The sequence below is a fragment of the Podarcis pityusensis genome, assembly GCF_964106645.2.
Source record: "Podarcis pityusensis genome assembly, chromosome: 5".
Taxonomy (NCBI): Eukaryota; Metazoa; Chordata; class Lepidosauria; order Squamata; family Lacertidae; genus Podarcis; species Podarcis pityusensis.
The window spans coordinates 74,404,768-74,420,472 of record NC_138032.1 but is presented as its reverse complement, the minus strand read 5'-3'; positions in this window follow the sequence as shown (position 1 = coordinate 74,420,472).

Genomic DNA, 15,705 nt, shown 5'->3' with positions numbered 1-15,705 from the left:
TTCTCGAAGCTACCAGCATGAGTTTGACCAAACTGTGGGAGACAGTGGAAGACAGAAGTGCCTGGCGTGCTCTGGTCCATGGGGTCACGAAGAGTCGGACACGACTAAACGACTAAACAACAACAACAACAAATGTTCATACTGATTTTAAAGTTTATTTGTATTGCTTCTTTTATATATTGTATTTTATTTTGGGGTGTATGTGGTGTTAGGGGAGGGGTAGTACCTCTGGTGGGGGACACAGCTTGCTCCCTCTGGGGTAGTTTGTCCACCTTTGGTCCCCGCCCCCTGCACTCAGCTCTCACCTGTGACTCCTAGAGGTTGCCAGCATGCAATGATGGCTACACTCCCGGAATGGCTTTGACTGGCCGGCTAAGCCAGGTGAGAGTAGCTGATGGGTCTCAAACCTTTGGTGAGTTAGGGACTTCCCCTGCATGAGAAGACAGGCTCCAGTAGGTTGAGCGGACGAGACCGATAGTGGGTCCTTCAGTCAAGAAGGCAGTTTCTGAACATGCTGTAGAGGGAAGTGAGGGGCAGGTTGGGCTTATCAACTTGGGAAGGTAGCCTATCTAGGAGAAGGTAAACTCCGATCCTAAACCTCTGATGCCTTGTGGGATATCTTCAGGAAAAGTAAAGGCTAAGGAGTAAACCCTACACAAATCCAGAGTGCAGTCCCTTGAGGACTGTCCACCCAAACCCCCTTATGCATTCATGAAGAATTGAGGGGCAGCAGGATCATGCCTGCTAGCTATGCCTCATGCATGCCAGCAACACACCATAAAGTCTGCATATATGGCATCAGTATGAAGATGCCAATATACATGCGCATGCTTTAGGGGCTCCTCCAAATGACTGGGAAAGCCTGGCATGCACTTCAGTGTTTGGGGTGAATCTACTGCAGTGTGCAATACTGGGGAGTCATGTGGAAGGTGCAACCATAAAAATGCATTGCATTGGGATTTATTCAGGAAGGTTCAGAATTTGAAAAAGGGATTTGGGGGTCCAATAAAAAAGCTATTGAACTTACAAAGGAAGCAATGATTAAGTGGGCCATCAACACTGGGTATAATATTGAAATTGACAAGTGGGAAAAACTATGGAACCAAACAATGAATTTCTCTGCTTGATATCAAATGCTCTAAAAATGCAATACCTATGGTATTTATTTGACACCGGTCAAATTGGCCAAAATGTATAGAAAAGACTCAAAAGTCTGCTGGAAATGTCTAGAACTGGCATAGGCAAACTCTGGCTCGCCAGATGTTTGGGACTACAATTCCCATCATCCCTGACCACTGGTCCTGTTAGCTAGGGATGATGGGAATTGTAGTCCCAGACATCTGGAGGGCCGGAGTTTGCCTATGCCTGGTCTAGAAGCTGAGGGTACATTTATTCACTTATGGTGGAGATGTAATTGGGCAAAGGAATTTTGGGAAATGGTGTACAAGGAGTTAAAAAAAATATCTTTAAATTTACATTTCCCAAGAGACCAGAAGCATTCCTTCTTGGCATAATTGGAAATGAGTTACCCAAAAAAACCCCATAATTTATTCTTATATGCAACAACAGCTGCAAGGATAGTGTACGCAAGGTACCGGAAACAAAAAGAGATTCCAGGGAAAGAACAATGGTTAAATAAACTAATCGAATATGCTGAGCTTGCAAGTATGACATCTAAAATAAGAAATGTAGACGGTAAACAGACAAGGAGTGAGTGGGAGTATTTAGGGGAATATTTACCCCCCCAAAAAATAATGATCTTAAATATAAATTCCAGGTAGGGGTTACTTCTTGGCCAGCAGTTGACAATACAAATGATATTGGAAAGTGGAAAATAAGGTGAAAGTATTATTGTATATGCAGCTAATTAAGATATACAAAGAACTGTCATGGAATGCTAGATGGGAAGTCCAAAAGAACTACTGTATAAGGATGGAAAATGATATTAGTGTATAACTGAGAACTTATCATTATTTTTTTTTACAAAAATGCATTGCATTGGGTTGGGGGCTCAACTGAATGCTCTTATGATGACTTGCAGCTGAATTATATAACTATTGTGTTTGAAGGGATGTAAGGTCATATGAACATGATATCTCATAACCTGCAAGTCACCATTTGATGCTGGCGTCTGGAAGTGACGGACATCCTGAACCACTGAACAAATTCATTTTGGCTTTATTTGATAATTCGACTTTCTAGTCATATCACATTTGGATGCCGTGCTTATTTTCTGCACAGAAAATGTAGATAAAGCCTGTGGAGATTTTTTAAAAACCCAGAACACAAATAAACTGCAGAAACTGCATTCCTGCGGCCGCCTCGTGAGGCTCTGCGTTTATTGTTTAAGTAAAGTTTTGCCGTTGTTAAGCCAACTAACAGATATGTGCAACAGCTCATGTGACAGAATGGTAAGAAAGTGTATTAGTCTAATCTAGCAGGGGGTCTATTAAAAACCGGGAAGAGAGTTCCAGAGAAACAGAAATGCTGTCAGTACCATATGTTTATGATATAAAACTGGGTGCTTTCCTGCAATGATATTCTATAACAATGGCAGATGGCCATCTCTTCCTCAACACCCCTCCTCTTTATCAAATAATAAACTTTAACAAATATTGACCAAAAATTCTATGGCTGAGCAAGGCTTCAGTTTCACGACAATTTACATATGGGCTGCTAATGTTCTTTTCCAGGTGGTGGGCTCCCCTTGCCTGGGAATGGCCCTACGAAAGCACCCCCTGCAAAGAGGGGGTGGGTGGGGAGCCATTAGAAGTGCCCAGATCCACCAACTGGATTTTCTGTGCCCCAAAACCTCCTTGGCCACCATGCCCTCTGCAGATCTGATCCCAGACCTACACTGAGCTGTTAGAAGCGTTCCATACTCCTTGAAGATAAAAGCCTGCTTTTGTAAACAGCATTAAAAAAACACACACTCACAAACACAATCAATTATCCTCCAACATTTATTTGATGAAAGTAGGGATATCCTACCATACCGTCCAACATTTCCCTGATTAAAATAGGGACGTGTTAAGGAAAAGCAGGACATTCTGGGATCAAATCACAACGTCTGTAAATCCAGGGCTGTCCCTGGAAAATAGGGACACTCAGAGAGTCATTTTTCCACAAGAAACACCAGGAGAACCTGCCCCCAGGTGGGTTGCAGCTGTTGTAGGTCATTATCCTCTGCCAAAGATTGAAACCTGAGGCATTAAAAAAAAAAATGCTTAGAAGTAGTAGGAAAATATAGGCCTGGGCAGGCCGCGTCACCCTCTTATACAGTGGTACCTCAGGTTACATACGCTTCAGGTTACAGACTCCGCTAACCCAGAAATAGTACCTCGGGTTAAGAACTTTGCTTCAGGAGGAGAACAGAAATCGTGCGGCAGCAGCGCGAGGCCCCATTACCTAAAGTGGTGCTTCAGGTTAAGAACAGTTTCAGGTTAAGAATGGACCTCTGGAACGAATTAAGTACTTAATCTGAGGTACCACTGTATACCTGGTGGGATTGACAAGGCATATGACCCTCCCCTGAATCTCATAGCTCTCCTCTCAGGTGATTTGGTCTGCAGCCACAGTGTGGAAATAAAGGAGGAGATTGCTTTTTTTTACAGTCCCCTTCTCAATGAATTAATCAATTTTAATCTAGCATGTAAATTCTCAAAACTTTCTTATTTTTAATTCTAGCAACAACTGCTCTCACTTCATTACAAACAGTACCGGTATTTCTACCTGCAACACGCTTGAGCAAACCTGCTCCTCTTCCTTTCACAGATATTTTATTTCCATTTGCAACTGTAGCTGCCTCTGATGAGTTATCATTTAACTCTTTGGGGGGGGAATTAGCATCAGACGTCATGTTCACGGAAGTTGCCAAATCATTTAAGCAACTAGAAGGGTTAATGTTAATAGCACCAGTTTTCCTATAACTTGATATTGCTGGATAGTTCTGATGAGCTGCAAAAGCATTCTTTAGTTTGCTTTCTGTTGTCACCCTGTAACTTTTCTTTATTAGTGCCACTTTGTTTTGTACGATTCCTTGCAAATGAAGGAAAACAACTTTTCTGCTTGTATATGTTGATAATATAATTTTGGTTCCTGAGACCAAAGAAGATTGTACAAAAACAAGATTGGGTGCAGGCCTGGCCAGAACATAGGCGTCCTGACTGTGACAAAGGTGACCTGTGTGCTTGCTTGCTTGATTAACAGCTGTTGGGAACTTCAAGGCCCCTGCTCTCTCTTCTTATGGTCTTAAAGCCCCCCAGATTTAGAGGCCCAAGTTGCCCTGCCCCCGCATGAAGTCTTGGGTTTGCAATTTTGGGAGAGGGGACATTGCCTGCTGGGGAGGCCCCCTAGATTTAGAGGCCCTAGGCTTCAGCCTACTTAGCCTATACATAAATCCGGCACTGAGCAGAAGGGCCCACTCAGCATGCTGTGTAATTTTAAATATATATATATATAAAGCTAAATTTGGCTGAGAATAATATTCATATGTGCAATACTTAACGTCTGCTTAATTAACACACTTTGTAAAATCTAAAAGCGCTGCTGAAGTTCATAATGCTTTGCAGTGTCATCTATCTCAATTTTATAATAACAGGAACAATTAAAACATGCATATAGTACAATTTGCAAATCTAATGCTGACGTCCCATTTGCAGAACAGCTTTTGATCTAGCGAAGGCCTCTGCTAATGTAAGAAATTGGGGAGACTTTCCATGCCATTCTGTATGGTTCCCCCCGCCAACCCTGGAACACATTTGGGGGGTGTATAGGAGTAGCTGCTGCTGAACTGGTGACTCAACAAATATCTCTCACACACACCTTCTCTTACATTAATGGACACCTCCGCTCTTTCAAAAGTTGTTTCAGAAATCAGTGGAGCCATAACATTAGATTTTACCTGCTGTCCAGACATCTGCTTCCATCAGAAACCAGAAACCTCCTCCATCTGAAGACATGACCCGGAATCTGTACGCCGGCTCCCTTGGCCAATAAAGTGAGATGAGCGCTGCAACCCCAGAGTCGGCCACGACTGGACCTATTGGTCAGGGGTCCCTTTACCTTTTTAAGTTTGTTTTTGGTATGAGCTTTTGTGTGCATGCACACTTCTTCAGATACTTCTGAATAAGTGTGCATGCACATGAAAGCTCATACCAATAACAAACTTAGTTGGTCTCTAAGGTGCTACTGGAAGGAATTTTTTAATTTTGTTTCGACTACGGCAGACCAACACGGCTACCTACCTGTAACTAGCATGCAAAGGGTGAGGAAGAATGATGAAATTGAGTGAACAAGGGAAGAGAAGTAATGACAGCAGGTGGGTGTAATTCACATCTAGGAAAAGTAATTGTGTAGGGATGTGGAATTGAGAAACTGCCTTCTACAAACCTCCTCTGAACAGAGAACTTCAGAGCATTCCTTTGCTGGACTAGGGTGGATGAGGGCATTCCCACGAGATTTCCTGAGTCACCACTGAGTCAATTCTGTCACATTGCTCCCATTTTCTCTCTGTGCTTGAGAGCTTTTATTCATTTATTGTTCCTTTGACTCCTCCCCTTTCACAAATAAATACCTTGTCATCACAAGGGGCTGAAACAACAGTTGCAGGTGGTTTTGTAAAACGGCTGGTGTCCCCATTCCACCTCCATTCACACACATAGACTGATCCTGCATGTACGGCTTTCACTTAGCAGTGGTCATTATGGGGACTCACCCAGCTGATGTCTGTCTTATAAATGTTCCAGATAGTCACCCACCAAAGCCAAAGCAGTTTGTTCCAGGAAACCAAGACCAGGAAGCACCATAATTCTTAAAGATATGGCACTTAATCATACACTTCAGGGATTGGAAATACCAACTCAAGATGGGATATTAAGTGGAATTTCTGCACAAGGGAGCCATGCATGTTTAACTTGAGTCATCTAGTCCGCATTAGTATTGTGGCCCTATTTAATTAATTCATGTACACAGACTTTCTTCAGAGAATCTCAGAGCTATTATTTTTTTAAAATGGCAAAGTTATTTCACCTCTATCACTGATAGAATCTGAGCAGAGACATTTCCACAAAGAAAACGGAAAAAAGAAAGATGCAGAAAACCTCAAAAAACACACTTTGTGACCAGCTGCTGCAACATCAGGTCATGCTATTTAACTGAACAGTATTTTACACTCCTAAAAAAGACATTGCTGGACACTGGGAATGTGAATTAATAGCTAGTGTGACTCCATTTACTTCATTGTGATAGAATTCATTTTACTTTGCAACATAGCAAGGAGGGGGTGGAATCCTACAGAACGGTTTAGTACATTCCTATTCTCAGATATTATTTTATTTTGGATCACATTGTGTTAAATGATGAAAGAGTACAGCAGGTACAAATGTCAATTAAGGAATCTAAGCAGGGCCAGATTAACTATTATGCTGAACCTCAAAGAGCATTGCGCCAGCCCCCTTGGGATTCTGAATTTTTATATTTACAGTTCTATTAGAAAGTGGGCCTCTTTTGCTCTCTGCGCTCTGCAGCTCAGAACCTGTGGATGTTGCCATAGCTACCTGACAGTGGAACAGTGGCCAGTGCAAGCCTTGGATATTTTTGTACTTGTAAGAAAAAGTCATGTGTGTTGCACACACTTAGATACTAGTCCAAAACGTGGAAATGGAGGAAGGAAAATGGCAAACTTTCTGGAACAAATGTGTTAATCAAACTGCGCTGCTTGAATTCCCTCCCCCTTAATTTTGATGAGCTTCTTGTCAGACCACAGCTATATGTGCTGAAAAATAATTTCCTGAAACCGTTTAACAAAATTTTATTTAAAGGGGGAGGCTGACATCACACCTGAATGGCCAACCTTATGGGATTTTGTAACCAACAGCAATATCTGGGCAACAGAGGTACTTTTTGTATCTGCGTAAGAGTTTGCAACTCCAATGTTTAGTCCGTGAGTTGCACCTAACCTAGGCTTGCAGAATTGTGGCCCAGTAAACTGAGCACAGAGCCATGCAAGGCACTGATAAACCTATAGATTTTACTTCACAAACCAGAGAGGTCATCAAGCACATGACATGCCCATTGGATGCATTAAACCTTGCTTAATTGAAGCAGACCCTCCAAGTGTCCCTGTTTTCCAGGGACAGTCCTGGATTTACAGAAGCCACTCTGGTTTCTGATTTGATCCCAGAATGTCCCACTTTTCTTTAGGACATCCCTATTTTTATCAAAGAAATGTTGGAGGGTATGGAGGTATACAACGCCTGAGCCAAGGAGATAAGTATACAACCTGTAGAAGGCATCCCTGTATAGGGAAGTTTTTTTAAATGCTTAATGTCTTATTATGCTTTTATATATGTTGGAAGCTGCCCAGAGTGGCTGGGGAAAACTCAGTCAGATGGGTGGGATTTATTATTATTATTATTATTATTATTATTCATCGGAAAAATGTTGGAGGGGATGTGAGGCCCTTTTAAATGTTTTGTTTGCTTAATGTAATATGAAGAAGCTTACCATACAAATGTGTAGTTTTAAAGGCCCTTTTCTTATGAAAAGTAATTAAGTTTAAACAATTCATGGGGGGGGGGGAGAAGAGTCAAACTCTGACCCACCCTGAGGCTGTGCCTGTACAAGCTCTCCCACTGCCGCTCATCACAGGAGCTGGCCTGTGCAGATTCCTGCTCTCGCTCTCTATGACCCACCCTGTGCCCCCACAAAAACTCTCTCTCTCAAATGCCTCCTCCTGGACCCACCCCACCCTCTGCCCGTGTCATGTGATAGCTTGCTCCTGCTCTACTCCTTCAATGGACCACACAAACTTCCACTCATCCTCTCTCACTCTCCTCCTCCCCACCCCCGGTCACTGGAGCTCCCCTCCAGATCCTCCAAGTGCCCCTGTTTTCAAGGGATAGTTTCAGATTTACAGAAGCTGTCCCAGGTTCTGATTCGATCCCAGAACATCCTGCTTTTCATCAGAGAAATGTTGGAGGATCCAGAACCAGAGCAGCGCACGGAAATGCCGTTTACCTTCCCGCCAGAGTGGTACCTATTTATTTACTTGCACTTTGACTTGCTTTCGAACTGCTAGGTTGGCAGGAGCAGGGACCGAGCAACAGGAGCTCACCCCGTCGTGGGGATTTGAACCACCGACCTTCTGATCGGCAAGTCCTAGGCTCTGTGGTTTAACCCACAGCGCCACCCGCGTCCCTAATAACAAACTTAGTTGGTCTCTAAGGTGCTACTGGAAGGAATTTTTTAATTTTCTATGCATGCTGTTATTTTGCCTCTACTTCCAACCTTTTCAACCAGCAGCACTCACTCTCTTCTTTAATATCCCACCTCCTCAGCTAGGTGTGTTAACTATTACTCCAAGGGTGGACTGAAGTGGGGAGGTAGAGGACATCCATACTGCACTCATCAATGAGGTGTTTCCTGTATCACTTCTGGGTTTGTAGCTACCATCTCCGAATGAGCTGCAAGGATTCTTAGACTAAGTGTCGGTGACAATGATGGAAGATCAGCTGGGTTTGAGTATCGCTCATATTTCAGTACTATGGCTATAGTGACTTGCAAGAAACACTCAACTGTTAATTGATAAATAACATACTATAGCTAGAGTGGTCTCATTCAAATGGAATGCTAGGCCAAACTGTGGCTTAGTATGAACCAGCAAGTGTTCTGGTGCACAGTGAGAACATCATCCCAAGTTAATATCACTCCTTAATTCAGGTAATTTAGACTAGCATTGCTGTAGTTTTTTGAAGTGAAGGAAAGTATGACCCGAAAACCTGGTTGCAGTCCACAGCAGTCCATTATGAAATGGAGAGTCCCTCCATTAATATCCATCCAGTCAGTACCCCGGCTGCTGTTTCCCTAGAGCCACAGAGGTCAGAAAAGCTACTTGCAATATCTATTTTTCTTGATTCTTCAGCCTACTGTGAAGATGATTTTTAAAATCCAAAGGAAGACAAAATGTTTTCCAAGCTATTGGCAGTGATGATGAGGCTTGGCAAGGAGCCTGAAGGCTCTACGCAGACGGACAATTCATCCAAATTCTACAATGAGAGGTTGATGTGGGAAAGCATAGCTTAATAAAAAGGACTTATATAAGACACAGGGATCACTTTAGGCTATTGCATCTAAATAGAGGAGGCACTATGGATGGAAGAATGATTGACAGCCAGCTGTGTATTCCCCCCACCCCTGGTGTAAAGCAAAGCAATTTTTGGTACAGCAAACCATATTTTTCCATTTCAAAAGTAATAGGCTCAGATTACTCTGTGCATGGCATGGTAAATGCATTGCCTTTGCTGATGGATTATTGCCTTTCATCTGTTAAATAATTTTTGTTTTAGTATTATTTTATTGCATATTCATTGTAAAGCTGCAAGCCTGTGCACAATAACCTGGGAGTGAACACTGTTGAACAAAGTAGGCCCCACATCTGAGTAAAAATGCATAGAATTGCACCACAGCAATGTAACGCTACACTTGTCCACTCAGAAATAAGTCCTGTTCAGTTTAGTGACACATACTTCTAGGTCAGTACTTACAGGATTGTAGCCAAATGTTGCTTCCAGATGACCTGTTTATTGAGCACTCATCCTGACTTTTTTTTCCAGGGAGATTAGACAATGGCATCTATTGAGCAATCTATCTGAATTGTTAGTGGAGAGGTTAGATGCTGTTGCATCGAGCAGTTGTGTGATAAATTGCACTTACAATTTCCCCATCACTTCTTCAAAAAGCTGTTCTTCAAATAGTCCACTCTTAGGGGGAAGTGTGTTTGTTGTTCAACACTTCCACATCAGCTTTAATTATGCAACCTGAATAATATCTTCCTATATTACAAAAAATGTAAGGCTATCATCATGCTGTAGTTCATGTGGCTGCCAATAGGAGGCCACACCAACTACAGTGTGATGACAGAAATGCAGGCAAGCAAGCAAACAGTGGGGGGGGGGGCAGGTGGCCCAAGCAAGCTGCTTAATGGGGGGGGGCACTTCAGAGAACGGTTTGCCAAACTGCTCTCTGACATGTATCCCCCTCCTTGAAATGCAGGTGGGGCTTCAGTTGAGCTGTGAGGGGAGGTGTCTGGGGTAAGCTGTGAGGCGAGGCAGCAGGTTTGGGTGAGCTGTGAGGGGATCTGTGAGGGAATGGATGTGAAGAAAGGGAGGTTGGCAAAGGGGTTGGTGGGTTGGTGGAGTTGATAGGTGGCAGCCCCTAGAATATTTATATATAAATGATAGGTGTTTTGTACATTTTTTAAAATGGTATGATGTATTTGTGTTTATGTCTTTAAAAGTGTTGTATGTAACTTGAAGACGTTTGGGTAACAAGCGACTAAGTAACAAGTAAATAAAGTAATTTCAACTATTTCTATTTGGGTCAAATTAGAGATTCAAGAGGGACCTGTGGCCCTCCCAGCCAGCACAGCAGGTGGTCAGGAAGTGGTTGTCCACAATCTTGGGAGGGCCACAGGCTCCCCATCTCTTGTGTCTTCTGCTTACTTAGTATGTGGATAGTGTCATTATATAGATTAGCCACTAGACGGCAGTGGGCTTAGTTGCGCCTGGGCACAGTCAGGAGTTTCCTGAGCGTCTTCTATTCTTACTTAAGAGAACTAAAGTTATGGTCTAGTTCCCTGGCAGGTGTGTCCTCTACATTTTTCATGACTGCAAGCCCTTGAACAAGGACTTCTGTAGAAAGTGCTTTGTTGTTCCTGATGGTGGTGATATCCCCATTTGGCTCAAAGGCCCCCCAAGTGGTGAACACCATATTAAAGCTAAAATATACACTAAACTACAATAAAAATGACTTCCCTCAGTCTAGCACATCAAAGATGGAAAGGACTAAAACTGCTAAATTAATTTATGAAACATTTTTTTAAAAAATAAAATAAAATCTCAGGTATAAATTCTCACAGTTTGAGTTCCCAGAATTCCCTGATCATCCAAAACTCTTTCTTTGTAGCTGTTTTGTTAACTTAGTATGGTATGTCAGTAACCTTTGTCAATGTAACTGCACGCTTTTCAAATCCTTGCTTTCCACAGCTTTAGATGTTGCATGTTTAGTTATTGTATGCTTGTTCTTTTTAACCAAGCTGCACAATTACTGCTTTATTTCCCAGTCCACCAAAATATTTGACTACATCAATTTCCTTTTGATACCTATTTCTACCCTTTTTAACCTCTAGTTCTGTGAGTATTTCAAAGCCATTGGGTCTATTTCAAAGAATCCTTTTGAACTCGAGCGTAGTTATTTTCTTTGTTATCATTTCAAAGGATCCACCTTCCCCCTGAGTTTTAGGAAATATAATTTTATTACTGTCTGGACTTGCTACCTCACAGAGCTTCCCTCTCCGAAAAACATTTTCTTCACAGCATGTTTTTTAGGAAGAATATATCTCACAGATAACCAGGATTGCCAACTGACCAGAAAAAAACACCACAGTTGAGCCTGTTCTTGTGCCTTTAACTGCAGATTGATCTACAAAAAATCAGAAAGTCAAGTTTTTTACAGCACAGAGGCTAAAAATTACTACCTGCAAATGAAGATGCTACTGCCACAGCATCTGACTGAAAGTGGCAAGCCTACAGATAACACACACACCAACATTTAACAAAGAAAGAATTGGACTTTTCTGTCAAAACGTAATTTGATTAGGTTACTGAAAGTCTTTATTTCAGGGATGAGGAACCTGTGGCCTTCAAATGTTGTTGGATTCCAGCTCTTATTAGCCCCAGCCAGTATGGCCAATGGTCAGTGACAATGGGAGTTGTAATCCAATCAATAACTATTGGAAAGCAATATATTCTGCACCTGCAGTTTATCTACTTGATGAAATTATTTGGTTTCATATGGAAGCTCATTTGCCTTCAGGCCTCCTCTGAAAGAATCATGGTCTGGCAAAGATAACAGAGAATTCTCATAGTGGAACTACAATTCCCAGAGTTCCCTAGAAAGAGGAAATGCTGTTGAACCAGTTGATATGTATAGTATAGATGCCACAGTAGCCACACAATGTTGTGAGATCCAGGGCCAGTGTCAAGTTGCAACTTGCTTATTGATTCATCAAAAACAATCCCAATTAAAGTGACTTGAACCCAACTACTCTGGTTTGACTGGATAGTGAGCTATTCAGTTCCCCCGAGAAAATGTGAAATGAGGCTAATTCTGTGGCAGTATCCACCCCACATCAAACACTGGGGAAGCTGCAATAGCTGAAGGGGGCCTGTCTGGAGCAATTGGCGAAATGTAAATATGCTTTCCAAAATCACAAGTTGACATATTAACAGTGTGACATTGAAACAGCTCTTTGATTAAATTCTGACCTCTGGAAGCTACAACACCTTTGCTTCACCCAGCCTGCCTTTATGACCACACAAATTCCTATACCAACACCTTGCTTTTTTCTAAGACCATGTAGCACCTTAGCTGCAGAGGATAACTTGACAGGACTGGGAGTGTAGCTTTCTTTTATGGATGTACTGCACTGTAACACAACCACCTTATAATGTCAAAAATTGCCATAGTAACGGCTCATTTCATGTTGACTAGGGGGATAAAAATTCACACAACATACATACACAGTAACTTTCTGGCATATAGCTACAGGCTAGCCCATGGCACCTTTTACTCAGGGCAGCCTCCCCCTCTCCCTCTTCAACGTGTGTGGGCTTGTGAAGTGTATTGCCTCCTAATTTTGCACTTGAATGGCTGATGAAACAGAAAAGGAAGTCTTCAAGCTGCTTGGTGTATTTATTAATAAATCTTGCCTTTCTGTCCATTGAGTGCTGCTTACTAGGAGGGGCAAGGTGGTGGGGAGGCAGGTGTGGTGCAAATGCACTAACAGGAGTGTGGGATTCGGTCCACTGGTGCATTTGCTCCACACCAACCTCCCTACCACCTTGCCCCTTCCAGTAACTTTTCTCAATTAAATATGAGATGTTTAGGATTTCCCATTGAGTCACAGCATATTTACTTGCACCTGTGGTTCTGTCCTTTCTGAAGCTGCAGCTTGCAGCATGCATTGGGTCTTCTTTTGTACAAACTATGCTGTAAAAACACAAGCTATCTCTGAGCAGATCTGCAGAGACGCAGCAGCTAATCTTACAGCCGTGTCAGAAAAAGGCAGCTTGGAAGACAATCACCCCCTTAACTGCAACTTTTCATACATGCTTCCTCCATCAAGACTATTTTTAAGTGAGGCAAAACCAAAGGCTTTATTGATTCTTGTGCTTTCCATTGAAATATTACTTTAAAGCCCTCGGCAGAGTGTTATGAAATAGTCCCAAAGGAAAGGTCATGTTGGGTGTGTGCATGCAGGAATACCAAGTGTGCATCTTCAAGGAAAAGGACAGCTTAATCCCACCTCAATCCCCTCAGTTTTCAAAGTGTTACTTTTGGCAGAAGTTGGTTATGTAAGGAGTAAAAGGTTTTAGGATACCAGCCTGTGAAATGCAAGGGCTTAGCATTACTCACATGTGGTGCTTTATGTGACTATAGAGGGCTCTGAGATGTCAGTACACTCCCATATCCTCTGACATTTCTCCAATGAAAATAGGGACATACTATTCTATTATTATTATTATTATTATTATTATTATTATTATTATTATACCCCACCCATCCCAATGGGTTGCCCCAGCTGCACTGGGTGGCTTTTAACATAGATAAAAATATAATAAAACACTGAACATTTTAAAACTTCCCTATACAGGGCTGCCTTCAGATATCTTCTAAAGGCTGTATAGTTACTTAACTTCTTGGCTTGGGGGGTCACATAATTCCATACCCTCCAACATTTATCCGATGAAAATAGGGACGTCCTACCAGTTGGCCTAAGGGACACGGGTGGCGCTGTGGTCTAAACCACAGAGCCTAGGGCTTGCCGATCAGAAGGCGGTGGTTCAAATCCCCACGACGGGGTGAGCTCCCATGGCTTGGTCCCTGCTCCTGCCAACCTAGCAGTTCGAAAGCACATCAAACTGCAAGTAGATAAATAGATACTTCTCCGGCGGGAAGGTAAACGGCATTTCCGTGCACTGCTCTGGTTCGCCAGAAGTGACTTAGTCCTGCTGGCCACATGACCGGGAAGCTGTCTGTGGACAAATGCCGCCTCCCTCGGCCTATAGAGCGAGATGAGCTCACAACCCCAGAGTCGGCCGCAATGGTCAGGGGTACCTTTACCTTACCAGTTGGCCTAGGCCAGTTAGCCCCAGGTCCCAGAGTTCATTTTTTGCATTCCAGACCATTTTATGCAGTTTCTCTTGAGTCCTCAGTATTTGATGAACATGAAATCTTTCCACATTCATTTCTGTAGAGCAAATTTACAGTCCAAATTTGTCCTGTGTTTAAACGAAAACATTGACTTAAAGGCAATTATTTTATATTTGCACTAGAAAGTCCAGTTCTGGCCATGTGCTACTTATTGTGTGGACCTGTCTATGAAATGGGCTAATAATGTGGTTTGTAGGGTAGTAAACAGAAGTATCTATGCTTTATTCGCAAAAGATCTGTGGGAAAGTGTTAAAAATTATTGCCAAATCTCTTCTGCATACTAGCTCTATGGAATTCTTAACAAACAAAAAAGAGCTAAAAAGCAGACATTATACCATAGTCAAAAAATTTAAAGGCTTAAGAGCTCTGTCTTTTTTGAGCCAGAGGATAAAATATCAGAAGCAGCCACTTCATTGTGTTCATTGCATGCTAGCCCTTTAAAGTCCCCCAGGTTCCCCTTGGCTCCAAAGTATATTGAAAATGAGAATGCCCAAGCATTAACCATCTCATGACCATTGCCTTCATGACTGGGAAGAAATAGCAGCATGGTTTTTTCCTGTGCATGTAGGAATCTTAGCAGCATACCTGCATTGTATATACTTAAGTCCCCACAGAGTTTCAAACACCTGGTCAAAACTTATTTATTTCAGGAGGCCATTGCACTCCAAATGCTTCTCAGATGTTTCACTTTTTTTAAAAAAAGTTAAAAAGTCTTGAGGTTTTAAATTATGGGGGTTTAATTTATGTTTTAAATTTTGCATATTGTCTACTTTATTGTTGTAAGCCACTGATACCAACATGGTGAAAATCACGATAAACGTGTTTTAATACACCTTTTCTATTTGAATGTTCAAAGTGTTTTAAACAATCATCTCAGCAAACCTTTGCAATAGTGTTGTTCTTTATTTTTCTAACTTAACATGGAAGCTGGTCTGCTTTTAAACCACACAGGATTTACTTTTAGGCTCCAAGAAGCACTCAGTGGCTGACCCCCCCCCCCCATTTTTGTAAATGTAAAAATCCAGCAGTTACTCTGTCTCCAGCCTTTCCTTAAGTGAAAAACACAGGTTCCTTGTTAGGTAAAGAGCAGAAGTAATGACAAACACTGCCATTTTTATATGAGCAAAGCTGGAGATATAATTTTAGGTCATGTACTAGGTAAAGAAGTCAATTCAAGCCAAGTGGGATAGCATTATCCAGTGACTGGAGGAAATGCAACCCTCAAAATTGCTGTTGTTAATAATTCCAGATACACCACAGAGCTACCTTCCCTCTGAGGCGGCTGACTGGAAGGAAGCAATTCCAGAATCTCACTGAAATAAGCCTAACATGACTCAGCACAAAATTTCATTTTTTACAACCATCCTGTATAGCAGAGATGGGGAACCTGTGGCACCAAACCAGAAGCAAACTCAGCTGTGGAAGGGGCTT